At 35.2% G+C, this 12373-nt stretch overlaps 1 non-coding gene across 1 annotated transcript; it reads right to left on the bottom strand.

The window, feature by feature from the left end:
• Positions 1-11443: 11443 nt before the first annotated feature.
• On the bottom strand, positions 11444-11550 carry LOC137760338 (U6 spliceosomal RNA). Its single transcript, XR_011073294.1, has one exon. It is a non-coding gene; the product is annotated as a U6 spliceosomal RNA (small nuclear RNA).
• Positions 11551-12373: the final 823 nt, after the last annotated feature.

Here is a 12373-nt window from a genome sequence, read left to right on the forward strand (position 1 = left end):
CTTACACTGTCCAGGTTCTGCTCATTCTCTAGTATGGAAATAGGTTCAGTAGGCAACCTTCCTTTAATCCTTAGTAAATATCATATTCCATTGTAAATGCTTTACATTTAATCCTTACAACAACCCAAATAGGTAGGTATTATTAGCCCCCAATTAAAGATGAGGAATCAAATATTCAAGTCAAAGTAACTTGTGAGGCCACATAGCTAGTGGAATCTGAACCCAGACTATCTGGCTCCAAGTCCATGCACTTAACCTCCATGGCTGTTGCTTCTGTGATCATTCCTGTGGTTTTATTTTCACCGTCCTCAGGAATTGGATACAGCTTGCTTATATCAGGGCTTTTATTTTCAGCCTATGCTAATGCACTTGTTCAAAATACATACCTGAAATAACACCTTAATCAGTGTGAATCAGTCAGCACTTAGGATAACTAATCTGCTTGGGCCATTAGTGTCCTGAGTCTGGTCTGTGTTATACAGACTGGTTATTGTGTTTCTAGACAATCAGTCTTCCAGGGCTATCAGTGGGTTGAGGCTAGTCAAGCAATAAGAGGTAGCGTTGCGTGGTGGTTAAGAATACAGGTTGGAACGAGACTCCAAGGATTAGAATTCTTGCTCTGCCACTTACTAGCTCAGAAACTGGGGATGCTACTTCATTAGTGGGGATAATAATAGTTTCTCCTTGATAGGATGATTATGAAGATTAAAATACATGAGTTAATTTTTGTAGAAGTCCTTGGAACTCTATTACAATAACTCTGTTATTTGTTTTATTTGTTTATTTGAAGTACCTCTACTTCAACCTATTGGAAATACTGGTCTTCCAGGTGAGAGTTGTCTTTAGTACAGCTCAACTAGAGATGGGGTCAGGGGTAGTTTTAGTCTCCAGTTTAATTCCCACAGAGCCATTGACTGCCCTGTGGAAGAGGGACTTTTTGTCTTCATTCCCAAACAGAATTATCCACAGGAGGTTTCAGGAAAGAGAGAGAGAACTTCTTTGACCTGGTCCCAGCCTGGGCTCTGAATGAATGACCTGGCTGGCATTAACCCCTTAGGTTTATCAAATCGTACCAGCCTCTCATATCTAAAAGTTCTACTATGGATGACAGACCATCAACCCAATAGCCATGGTAGTCCAATCAGTCACTCTTTTCTGCTCCACTTGGGTCTTTTCACAGTGAGCACCAGACTGGGGTAGGTCATGTGATCTGAGCTCCAGAATTAGAAAATGTCATTCTCTGGCATTTACTGACTTTTGAAATTTGAAGTTACTTAACCAAACTGAATCTCTCTCTCCTCAACTGTAAAACAGGGATGATGATAAGACAGTACCTATTTAGAAGATTTTTATCTTATCTCAGTACCTAGTATGTAGTTAACTCTTTCTAAATGGTAGCTAATGGGATCTCTTGGATACAGGAATTGATTCAATATTTCTCTAAAATTCAGAGGGACCGGTTTTTTACAGGATATATGCCTATTTATTGGCAGGAATAACCTTGTATAAACAATATTGTGTTATACTTTTGGGAAAGTGTGTGGGGAAAGAAAAATTTATGCCCATTTGAACTTTGGAAAAACATACTTCAATATTTCATATGGAAAGAATTTCAAATCTTTGAAAGGGTGACTTAATTTTGAATTTCTTATTTCAAAGCTGAGATATTAACCAAGCATAAAATGTATACCACATTGTAAGCTGAATGGACTGTTCTAAAGCCTCTATTTTAATTCATAGTCAGAGTTGGTATTTTTATTGCCACTCTTTAACTTATTACAGGGGCGGTTGCTTTCTTTACCCAGTAGTGGGTCTCAGATAACTTCCTAAGCCTCAGCCTCCCAGTCTGTTAAAAAAATTTCTATCTGACTTACAGATTGTTAAAATAGTCCATTAAAATCATAAAAATAAAAAGCCTTTGATCTGAGCTGCCTGGAAATAAATGTTATAACACTACATTATTATTATCACATTGTGAACCCAATACAGCACTATCAATTTTGCAGCATTTAAGTGGGCTGTTTAATGTCAAATGCAGAATTCATGACACTGGCAATTTATCTCACTCTCTCCCTCTTTCTTTTTATTTTAAATAGATCAAAATCAAGAGCAGGAGCCTGAGAGAAACGTGTTGTTTATATTCATCAGAGTCCAATACAAGTAGAATTTAATTCTTAAAATATGGATTAAAATTTTTTTTGAAATGATTGTTCTACAGTCTGAGATAAACCTTCATAATAACTTTGAATTTGGCTCTAAAATGAGGATATATGCCTGCTAGAATTTTGTATTGATTGTTTAGAAAAATTTCAAATATTTGAGGATAGGATGAGACAATCCATCATTTTAAAATTGAGAGCTTAAGAGCTTAAGAGCTTGTAAGCATCATAGCTAAAATATTCATGGTTTTAGATCGATTTAGTATTAGTATTCTCTTTGTTAATATTACCTTCAGAATATATAATTAGCATTGATTGTGCATATTTATTACAAGCAAAAGTTATACAAAATGTAATTTATCCATGTCATCAACACTTTGCCAGTTAAAAATAGAAAACAGAATACAAATGAAGTAATCTCACAATGTTCAGGTTAGTTTTTAACAGCATATTTAGCTTTGATTTTTTTCATGAAACAAATATTTCTTGAGAATCTACTTTGTGAAACTTAGGAGAATTTTTGACATCCTCCAGTTTTATTTTTCTTGAGTTTTGTTGGATAGAATACCACTACTGTTATATTAAAAGGTGTTCAAAAAAACAAGATCAAGGGTAAAAATGTTTGGTAAATCCTAGATTAAAGAAAGCAAAAACATTTTTTTTCTAACTGCAAGATTTTTGGTTCTTTTATAGAACTCCCTAAGAGGGGATTCTGGGTGTTAAAAAATTTTCCAAATATAAATGCCATAGACTCTTACCCCCTACTGCAGGAATATTTATTAACACATTAAAGAACCTTAGAGTGCTGTAAAAAGCTGTTCCTAAAAAGTCATCTCTTCTTATCTACTCTTGTTATGGAATGCGTGACTGTAGATCAGTGAGTTTGAGTTTTTCCCAAAGAATATATTGGAGTTATTTTGGAATGTAATAGAATTTTTTACTTCAGTTTTTCTTTTCCTAAAATATTATTTTTCCAGCCAAGTAATGTATTTTTTCTAGGATCCTGCCATCTAGGAGATGGATAACTTGGTAATATCTAATTATATTAATTGGTTGATATTGCTTAAGATATGGTATATTTTCCCTAACTCTCGAAGGGCAAGAGAAACTCCTAAACAAAAGCTTAATAATGCCCTCAAGTGAAAATCCTTTATGACATGTCATGAGTAATTAAAATAATATGTATATGTACTTTTTGTTCTTCCTCAAATGGTCATGAAATCTTCTGTATTTGTATACTTGTAGTTTGTAGTTTCAAACATTTACATTAAGGTATGTCAACCCTTGTTCTTTTTTTTTGTTTTTGTTTTTATTGATATTATACTGTACGCTTACCATAATGTGCTCAATGTTGAAGTAATTCATTATTAATTCATACTCTCAATCATGGAACTAAAATTAAATGTTAAGTATAGTTTTGGAAAAGAAATATTTTCTTCTTGGCTGTAATATGGCATTTCAGGATTACCATATTAACAAAGGCCTCTAGATTCTCTCCCATGTAAACAAAGAATAATGAGAGGGACTTCCCTGGTGGCATAGTGGTTAAAAATCCGCCTGCCAATGCAGGGGACACAGGTTCGATCCCTGGTCTGGGAAGTTGCCGCGGAGCAACTAAGCCCGTGCGCCACAACTACTGAGCCTGCGCTCTAGAGCCTGCGAGCCACAACTACTGAAGCCCAGGTGCCTAGAGCCCATGCTCCACAACAAGAGAAGCCACTGCAATGAGAAACCCTTGTACCGCAACGAAGAGTAGCCCCCACTTGCCATAAATAGAGAAAGCATGTGTGCAGCAATGAAGACTTAACACAGCCAAAACAAACAAAAAAAAATAGAATAATGAGAAACTCCAGAAAATGAAATAAATAGGAAGAACTACTTTCTTTGCAATTCTTCTCTTTTGTACGTAAGTCAAATTTTTGTTTCAATTTGATTTAAAATACCACTAAATATGAGACAAACTTTTAGTCTTGAAATACAGGTTCATCATCTACATATTTAATCCCACATGTTAAAATTGCTGTTTTTATTTAAATCAGCAAATATGTGAATTCCGAAGGTATTTTGTTATTAGATAGGTTTCTTTCTTTTTTTTTTTTTTTCTATGACTGGTAGTAAGAAATGTATTCCTATGAAACAGGAAGAAACCTTGATTGATAAGTATTAAGAATACCTTGAAATTGACACTTTATAAAAGAGAAGTCCCTACTGATCTAGCATAGACTCTTTAAATTGGCTGGAACTTTGACAAAAAAGTGTACTTCACTCTAATCAACCCCAGTAAAGAGTTCATAAGTTAAAACAAAATGAAACTCGTGAACTATCTCCATATCAGCAGGAGAGGATCCAGGTTTTGTGCAACCTGAACCTCATACAATTTGCAGAAGTACTTTAATAAAATTTTACAAATTCACTAATTTAAAATTGTTAGGCTTCTCTCAGTTCTTTCGAGGGAGACCTATTCCAGTGAGAGAACTTGCAGCTTGAGTTCCAGTATGTTCATGGTACACATGCCTTCATATAACATAGTCAGATATCACGAATGAAGTATACTAGAAAAGCATCACAGTAGAGGCCAGGAGAGCTTTACCAGTGCTGAGATTAATCTGCCTGGATTTCTTTCCTCATTACAACATAAGCAAGTGTGCACTGGAAAAAATTATCTCTAAGGTTCCTTCCAGCTGAACAGTTTCTATTTTTTAATTGGAGAAGTCATCACTTCTGGAATGAGGAGAACTCCATGCTAATGTGGATGAAGCAAATAAACCTTGCAAATTGATTTGGGTATTCTAATTTACATGATTATTTCCTGGCATCCAGGTCTATATATTTTTTCACATGGCAATATAGTTGTTGATTATTCTCAGAGGTCTCAATTGGAAAGATCTGTTCTTGCTTTGTAGTAATATTCACAAATAATTTCCACGTCAAGGTTGCTAGTACTGGTGCCAGATCATGGGTGAGGGAGTAGGGATCTTATAAACGATCTTGGAGAAGAAAAATAAGGAAGAACAGGAAACCATCCCATTATTTGCCTTCTCATCTGTAATTCTTGGAATTGAAGATCTGACCTACTAACTGAATCTTATGAACATGATGTCTTTGAAAGTGGAAGTAAGTTATATAGCTTAGCAGGGTTTTTCCCTCTTAATGCTAGACTGGTAAGTGTAGAAGTTATACGAATATCATTGATATGTCGTGAAGATCTTTTGGGGATTTGTTTCCCACAATCAGTATAAAGATCAAGCTCTTTGTATCATCTGTTTACATATGTGAATATACACAAAAAAATTCTTCAGAGGTGTTCTAAAGTCTTTATCTTTGTCTGGTGCCAAGTTCTAATGGTTTTAAATGCCTTTTAAAAACCATAAGACAGCCTTTATATAAAGTCTTCATCAAAAAAATATATTATGCTAATCCTAATAGAGTGTAGTTTAATGGAGGTCAAAAGTATGTCTTATTTCTCACTGTGCTCTCAAAACCTGTATAAGTAGCTGATATCAAGGAGCCATATTAATTAAATGTTGACTGAAAAAATAAATAATTTCTAACAAATAATTTCAAACTATAGAGCATTACCATTGTTCAAAATGTATGTTGGTAGCAATAAACCTATATCTTCTTCTATGATTAACATAAAAATAAAATAAATGTGATTATATTAAGCATGGCTCATAGGTAGAGAAGTGGAATATTATTTATAATTCTGCCACCTGTTAAAGCAATAGCTATTAACATTTGGGGTTCAATTAATTTGTCAAAAGCAGTTTACCCCGTAAACATCTATGTCTTTGTATTTCCATTTAATATACTATATATGAATACAGATCTTTTAAAAGTTCATTAAAACAGGAAAAACTGAAATAAAATATCTTTAATCTGCAGTAGTTCTCCATTTTGTTAAAAACAGAAGAGTTAATTTCCAAGATTAGCAATAAGAAAACATTAAAAACTGTCTCACTGTTTCAATAAAGCAAGTATCCAGAGCAAAATAATAGTCTCAAAGGAAGAAAACTCAAGTATCTTACTGAAATAGACTTCCAATTTCAGTACAATGCATTTTTGTGGGATAGATTGGACTGTTGCACATAGATTAAATTTGACAGGATACCAGAGTGTTGCCATATTTTTACTTTTAATTCAGTACCCTTTTTTGATAAATGTGGAGCAGAAAAATATATTTTTTTTGGTTTTTCCTGTTGGGGAAAACCAATTGAATTTGTTTTCAATATTTCAAAACTCTGCCATGACTGTGTACCTGGCTTACATTATTTTATAGATGGCTGGAAGGTATTTTAGCCTTGACATTTCAGTTGTCCTGAAAATAGTGATGATATATGGACTGGCACTGCTTAGAGCTCCTGTTTTTCTTTCCAGAAGTGCAGTGTGATTAGCCTTTTTATCCATCCAAGACTACTGCCCAGGGAGCCTTACACGTCAAGGCCAATGCAGCTCTGATGAAACAGCATCTCAAGGTATTATGATTTAAATTCTGGGCAGCAGTTGGAGGCAGATTGTTTCCTTGTCTTATTGTTCATTCATATTTGTCCCTTTCTTAGATAGGGATTGAGAAAGATCTTTTAACTGCGCTCTACATAGTTTTTATGCCCTTTGGAGCCAGAAGAAATCCAAAGAAGGTATATGCGCATATGGTTGAGCAGGAACAATGAGCAGAGCTGGAAGAGACACAAAACTTTATTTCTACCCTGGCGTTGCCACAGCTCCAGGGCACATATGCTACTGTGTCAAGGAACAAATATAACTTCTGACAAAAATTGAGAAAGGTTTTTAGAATAAAGCTCCAAGTTATGCAAAACTCTGAAAGGACAGAGCCAACAAAATAGGTCTAAGAATAAGCAGAAGGTTAGTTAAGAACAATTCTTCTGTGAACAACAGCTGGAGCACATGATAGAGAAGTCTAGGGATCAGTGATTCTCAGTGTTTACATCCAAATATCCTTATTGGTTTATAACTTGCCTTAGTCCATTTGAATCCTAACACCTGCCTTGACTGTGATAACCTGGCCTTTATTATTAAGCTCTGCCTGCAGTGGAACAGGTCATGACAGCCCCTGGCAGGATGGCGCATTCACCTTTGGGGAGCAGTCTCCCATACCACTCTTTAGGATAACAGAAGAGATCACCACACTTTAACAGATTGCCCTAAAGACTTCTACCCCCTTGAGCTTCTTCGTATTGGAAGACTCTGACAGGAGTAGAGTTCTCAAACAGGCAGGCAACAAAATCAACACACCAGTCAATCTGAAGCATGCTAAGAGTTCTACCGGTCCGAATAAAATAAGATATAAAAAGTCTTGTTATGTGAACAAAAGATTAATTTAACTCATCTAGTTTTTCATTTGTATCATATCTAAGGAAAGTTAAACGATTCACACTTTATTTTTAATTTTTAAACATTAAATCAAAATGGAGCTGAGACCTACCTTATGAAATGGGAAAGTGGTGGTCAAAGAAGCAGTAGTTGTGATCAGCGATGACTTGAAGGGCTTTCGCTCTTCAATAATACCCATTAACACCCACCCCCACCCCGCCGACAAAAACAACCAAGTAAATGTATCATCTAGGTTATAGCAGTGTTTTGCCATGCATTGTTCTAAAACGTGTATTCTAGTATCTTCTGTTGATACTAGATTGACACAAAAAGCCTCTCCTCCCAAGCGAAAAGAAGCCACCAGGGGATACCGGGAGACCTGGAAGAAGATATAAGACTCTACTCACCTTAGTGGTCACTGCCTCTAATCCCCTTGGCTCCTTCTTTCTCCTTTTATTGAAGGGTTTTATTTATAGACTCGGACATGTATAATGTAAGATATTTACTATGAATACCTCGGGATTTCTCATATCATCATAGAATCACCTTTCAGATATCCAAGAACAGATCGAGTTTGCATATTTACCATGGTTATACAACTACATAATACATGGCAAAATAATTTTAAAACATTTGCTCCATAGGTGACGTGTATTAGTTGAAGTGTGTACACACCAAATATTTTAATAGGAAAATACTTCTTCCCACCGCACTCATACAAGTTTTCTTTCTGCTGGTAACCCCTCCAAACAATGGCAAGTTGCAAACTGAAGGCTAAGATTTCTGCAAGCAGCTATGATTCTTAACACTATGGAATCAACTGTGGGATGGAGTGACAAATGTGGAAAAATATGGAAAGGGAGGGAGGGTTTCTCTGTCTGACTATGACTTCTCATATATTTAAGGGAGGAAAATCCACATAAGTAACACATCTATACATTGGGTGTAGTTTAAGACAGTCTGTGCCTCATATTGATCATTTATTATGTTACTTTCCTTTCTCTTCATCCTTTAACTGAAAAATCATTACTTGGATATATAATTCTTTTCTTCCCAGAATTCTGAGAACTGCAGCATGAATAGTTTGTATTGTGTCTATCTATGGAGGAATTTTTAAGTTGTCAGTGGGTTACGTCACATCTCAGGAAAAAAAGCAAGTCACACCTCCAGGGGAAAAACTTACCATTATCAAGGCTGTTGTTCCCATGGCACCATTGACTTTATCCAATAGCAGCAGCCTAAAATTTCCATAGAAACTGGATCTGAAACTGCTAAACTGGATAGAAACTGTTAAAAGTGCAGTTCCCCATGGCAATATCAGTTGAATTAAAAGGAAGCATAAATTGCCTTATTAGAATCTTTTCCCAAAGAGTCCATGTTCTCACAATAATTGCATTTCCTTGTCATAAGCAATTTTATTACCCAGTAACCTGCTGCCCAAGAGAGAAACTTTATAAGAAGACTTGAGATCATCATCATCCAAGGGATTCATCCATAAAATTAAAAATTATAGTGCTTACTTTATTTGATTGTTAGGGGTAAATGTCTATAAATATTCCAACAGAAACATTTTAAAAATGTTTAGCTTTTCCTTCCTTCCTTTTTTCCTTCATTTCTTCTTCCCTCTTTCCTTCCTCTCTTCTTCCCTCTTTCCTTCCTCTCATTCCTGAATTCTTTTTTCTTTCTTTCTTCCTTCTTACTCTTTCTCTTTCCCTTCTTCTTTTCCTTGCTTCCTTCTTTACATCCTTTTCTTCCTCTCTTTCATCCTCAGACATGTTTACCCCCTCATGTATGAAGAACATCCAGCATTAAATCCTGTAGTCAAAGAGGAATCAGAGTATCATCTCTCCCTTCCTCCCATTTCCTTATTGGGTCTAACATATCTATCTAGTCATTAGTGGTCTGTGGCTGCAAGAAAAATAGTTAGACCAAATACCTTCTAAGGTAACTAAGAATTTATTGTATTCACACCTACGAAACTGCAGCCCTTCTGCAGTGCACTCTAGCCTTGCTCCCCTGGCCAGAGAAACTACCAGGAAGAGCAGAAGCTTAGGAGGAAAGCCAAGCTCTTTCCTTCCCCTTATAGTAACAGGCTGTTGGTTCTGCCTTTCCTTTAGTGGTGTCAGGCAGGGAGAACGAACGCTGTGCAGACTTGTCTAATAACTTGAGCCAGGAATAGGAAAAAATTTCCTTCTTGCTTCCATCTGTCTGGCTTCATTCATTCATTTAATCATCTACTCATACAACAGATACTTACTTATTCCTTATTATTTCCTTATACCTCCACAGGATGCCATTTATCTATTCCCTTCCATTCTCCATGTAATAATTCTAATTATATCATTGGACTTCTCCAAAAGCTTCTTACTTGTTCTTTTTACCTCAATTTTTTCCTCCGGCCCATCTTACAAGCCTGTTGGCTTGCTAAGGGGCTATTTGAATGCTGTTATTCCCATTCTCCTGAACTGTTACAGCCTTCCCAGCTCATAACATGGAGTCCAATCTCTGTAGCCTTGAATTCAGAGTGCTCTAATCTGGGCTCAATGATTCCACTTTTCAAATACCATATTCCTAAACCAGACTGAACTATTTGTTCTTCCCACTCCCCGTCCTCCTTTTTTCTTCCTGTCTGTATGTTATATTCTCCACATGGAATGCTGTTAGGCGCACAAATCCTCTTGAAAATCCCCTCAGTTCACTTCAATGCCAGACCTCCCTTGATCTTCCCCTTCCTGTTCTTCAGCTGAAGGTCATCTCTGGCTCTTCTAAGTCCTATGGCATTTTATTTCTCTCATAACCTTTTGCACTTCCTATCTAACTTTGTAGTTTTATGTATTTATATACATGACTTATTTGCCCTTGTAGAATATAAGCTCCTTGAAAGCAGAAGGCATCATTGAATTGGCTTTATAATCCAACAGTGTGCTTTATTCATAGTCTTTAACTGCGTAAGTGGATGCCTGTATGCAATATCATTGGTTATTTTTAAGAAGACATGTTACATAATGAGCCTATTGTTAATTTCGACTATAATGAGTAATATTGTGGTCCAGTAAAAGCCTTTGACATCTTTTCTTGATAAGTACCCACTGACAGGTGCATCAGTTTGAGCAAGATTAGAACCTCTGAAGAATCATAAACTTTCCTACGCAAACTATTGTTCATCAGCATCTTTAGTGACCGTAATGACTATTGCCAATCAGAATAAGGAGTGTTCTCATCACCCAGACCAAGGACATCTTTCTCTCTTCACTCTCTAACAGTCTTGAAATCCTTTATATTTTAAATAAAATTCACATTTCAAACTTCAAAGAGGATAAAAAGCCACACATTGCAAAATCTCCCTCCAACCCTATTTCTCTTTGCCCAGTTCCCAGTAAACCCTTAAACAGATATTACTGAGTTAGATTCTTGTGTGTCTTTCCAGACAGGTTTTTAATGTATATAAAAGCAAATATGAATACATTATTTTCCTGTGTTTTACACCAATAATGCCATACTATACACACTCTTCTGCTTTTCTGGTTTTTACTTAAAAAGTGTGTCTTGAACGTCTTCCTAGATCAACATGTACAGTGTATCCTATTACACTGTGTGGATATACTGTAATGTATTTAAGAGTATAGATTAAATACATGGATTTATGGATGGATTAGCTTCTTTATAAACTTTTCTATTACAATCTAGGCCACAATTAATAACTTTGTGTATACATCATTTTCTATGTATATGAACGTATGTGTAAGAAACAATCCTAGAAGTGGAATTGGTTGCTCACAGGGTGTATGCCTTATAATTTTTGGTAGATACTTCAAAATTGCCCTCCATAGAGAATGTACCAATTTATACTTTCATGAGCAATGAATGAGAGTTTTAAACATTTTAAAACAAGTGTGTTTTAAAACTCTTGAAGTTTTGTCAAACTGATGCTTACAAATAGCATCTCTGTTTGTTTTAATATGGGATGCTTCACGCATTTGCATGTCATCCTTGCACAGGAACTATGATAATTTTCCTGGATCACTTCAATTCTTGTTGTATGTGCTAGAGAAGTAAGCACTCTGTTTACTTGTATTTTGACTGTTACTGTGAATGAAATCAGTGTGTTTTCATATGTTTAAGAGCCATTTGCAGATTTTAAATTTTCTCATTAAAAACTCTATTCATCTCCTTTGTCTATTTTCCTGTTTATTTTTTTGGAATTCTTTATAACTTATGGAAATCAGTTGTGATGTGACTTGTACATGTTTTTCCCAGTTTATCATTTATCCTTTGATGTTCAGTATGCTGTTTTTTGCCATGTAGAGGTGTTTTTTGTTGTTGATAATTTCTTTTATGGATTCTAAATTTTGAATCACAGAAAGACCTTTTCCCCATTGAGATTGTAAAATAATTCTCTCTCTCTTTCTCTTTTTTTCTCCTGGTAGCTTTTATAAAATCATTTCTTTACATTTAAATGTTTGAACCATTTGAAATTGATCCTAGTGTGTATCTGACTCTATTTTTGCACCAAAACCATTTATTTAATGGGCAATTTTATCACTACTGGTATAAGTTTATTGAGTTTATTAGTATTTAGTACTTTTTCATGATGCTAGAAAGTTTGTCTTTTCTTCAATCATAACTTCTAAACAGTTGTTTGTATATATGAAAGCATTTACTTTAATTATATTGTTTATCTTGCTAACTTGCTGAATGCTCTTATTTATTTTACTGATATTTGTGAGTATACTGGGCTCCCCACAATGTATTATTCTCCAGTCATATCATTTGCAAATAGGGATGGTTTTAAGTCCTACTTTCAAAGTTCATAGCTCTTATTTTTTCTCTATTTTCTGATTATGTTGGTTATAAAATTGTTAAATATTGATAGTGGACTTCCT

The sequence above is a fragment of the Eschrichtius robustus genome, chromosome 2 (genome assembly GCF_028021215.1).
Source record: "Eschrichtius robustus isolate mEscRob2 chromosome 2, mEscRob2.pri, whole genome shotgun sequence".
Taxonomy (NCBI): domain Eukaryota; kingdom Metazoa; phylum Chordata; class Mammalia; order Artiodactyla; family Eschrichtiidae; genus Eschrichtius; species Eschrichtius robustus.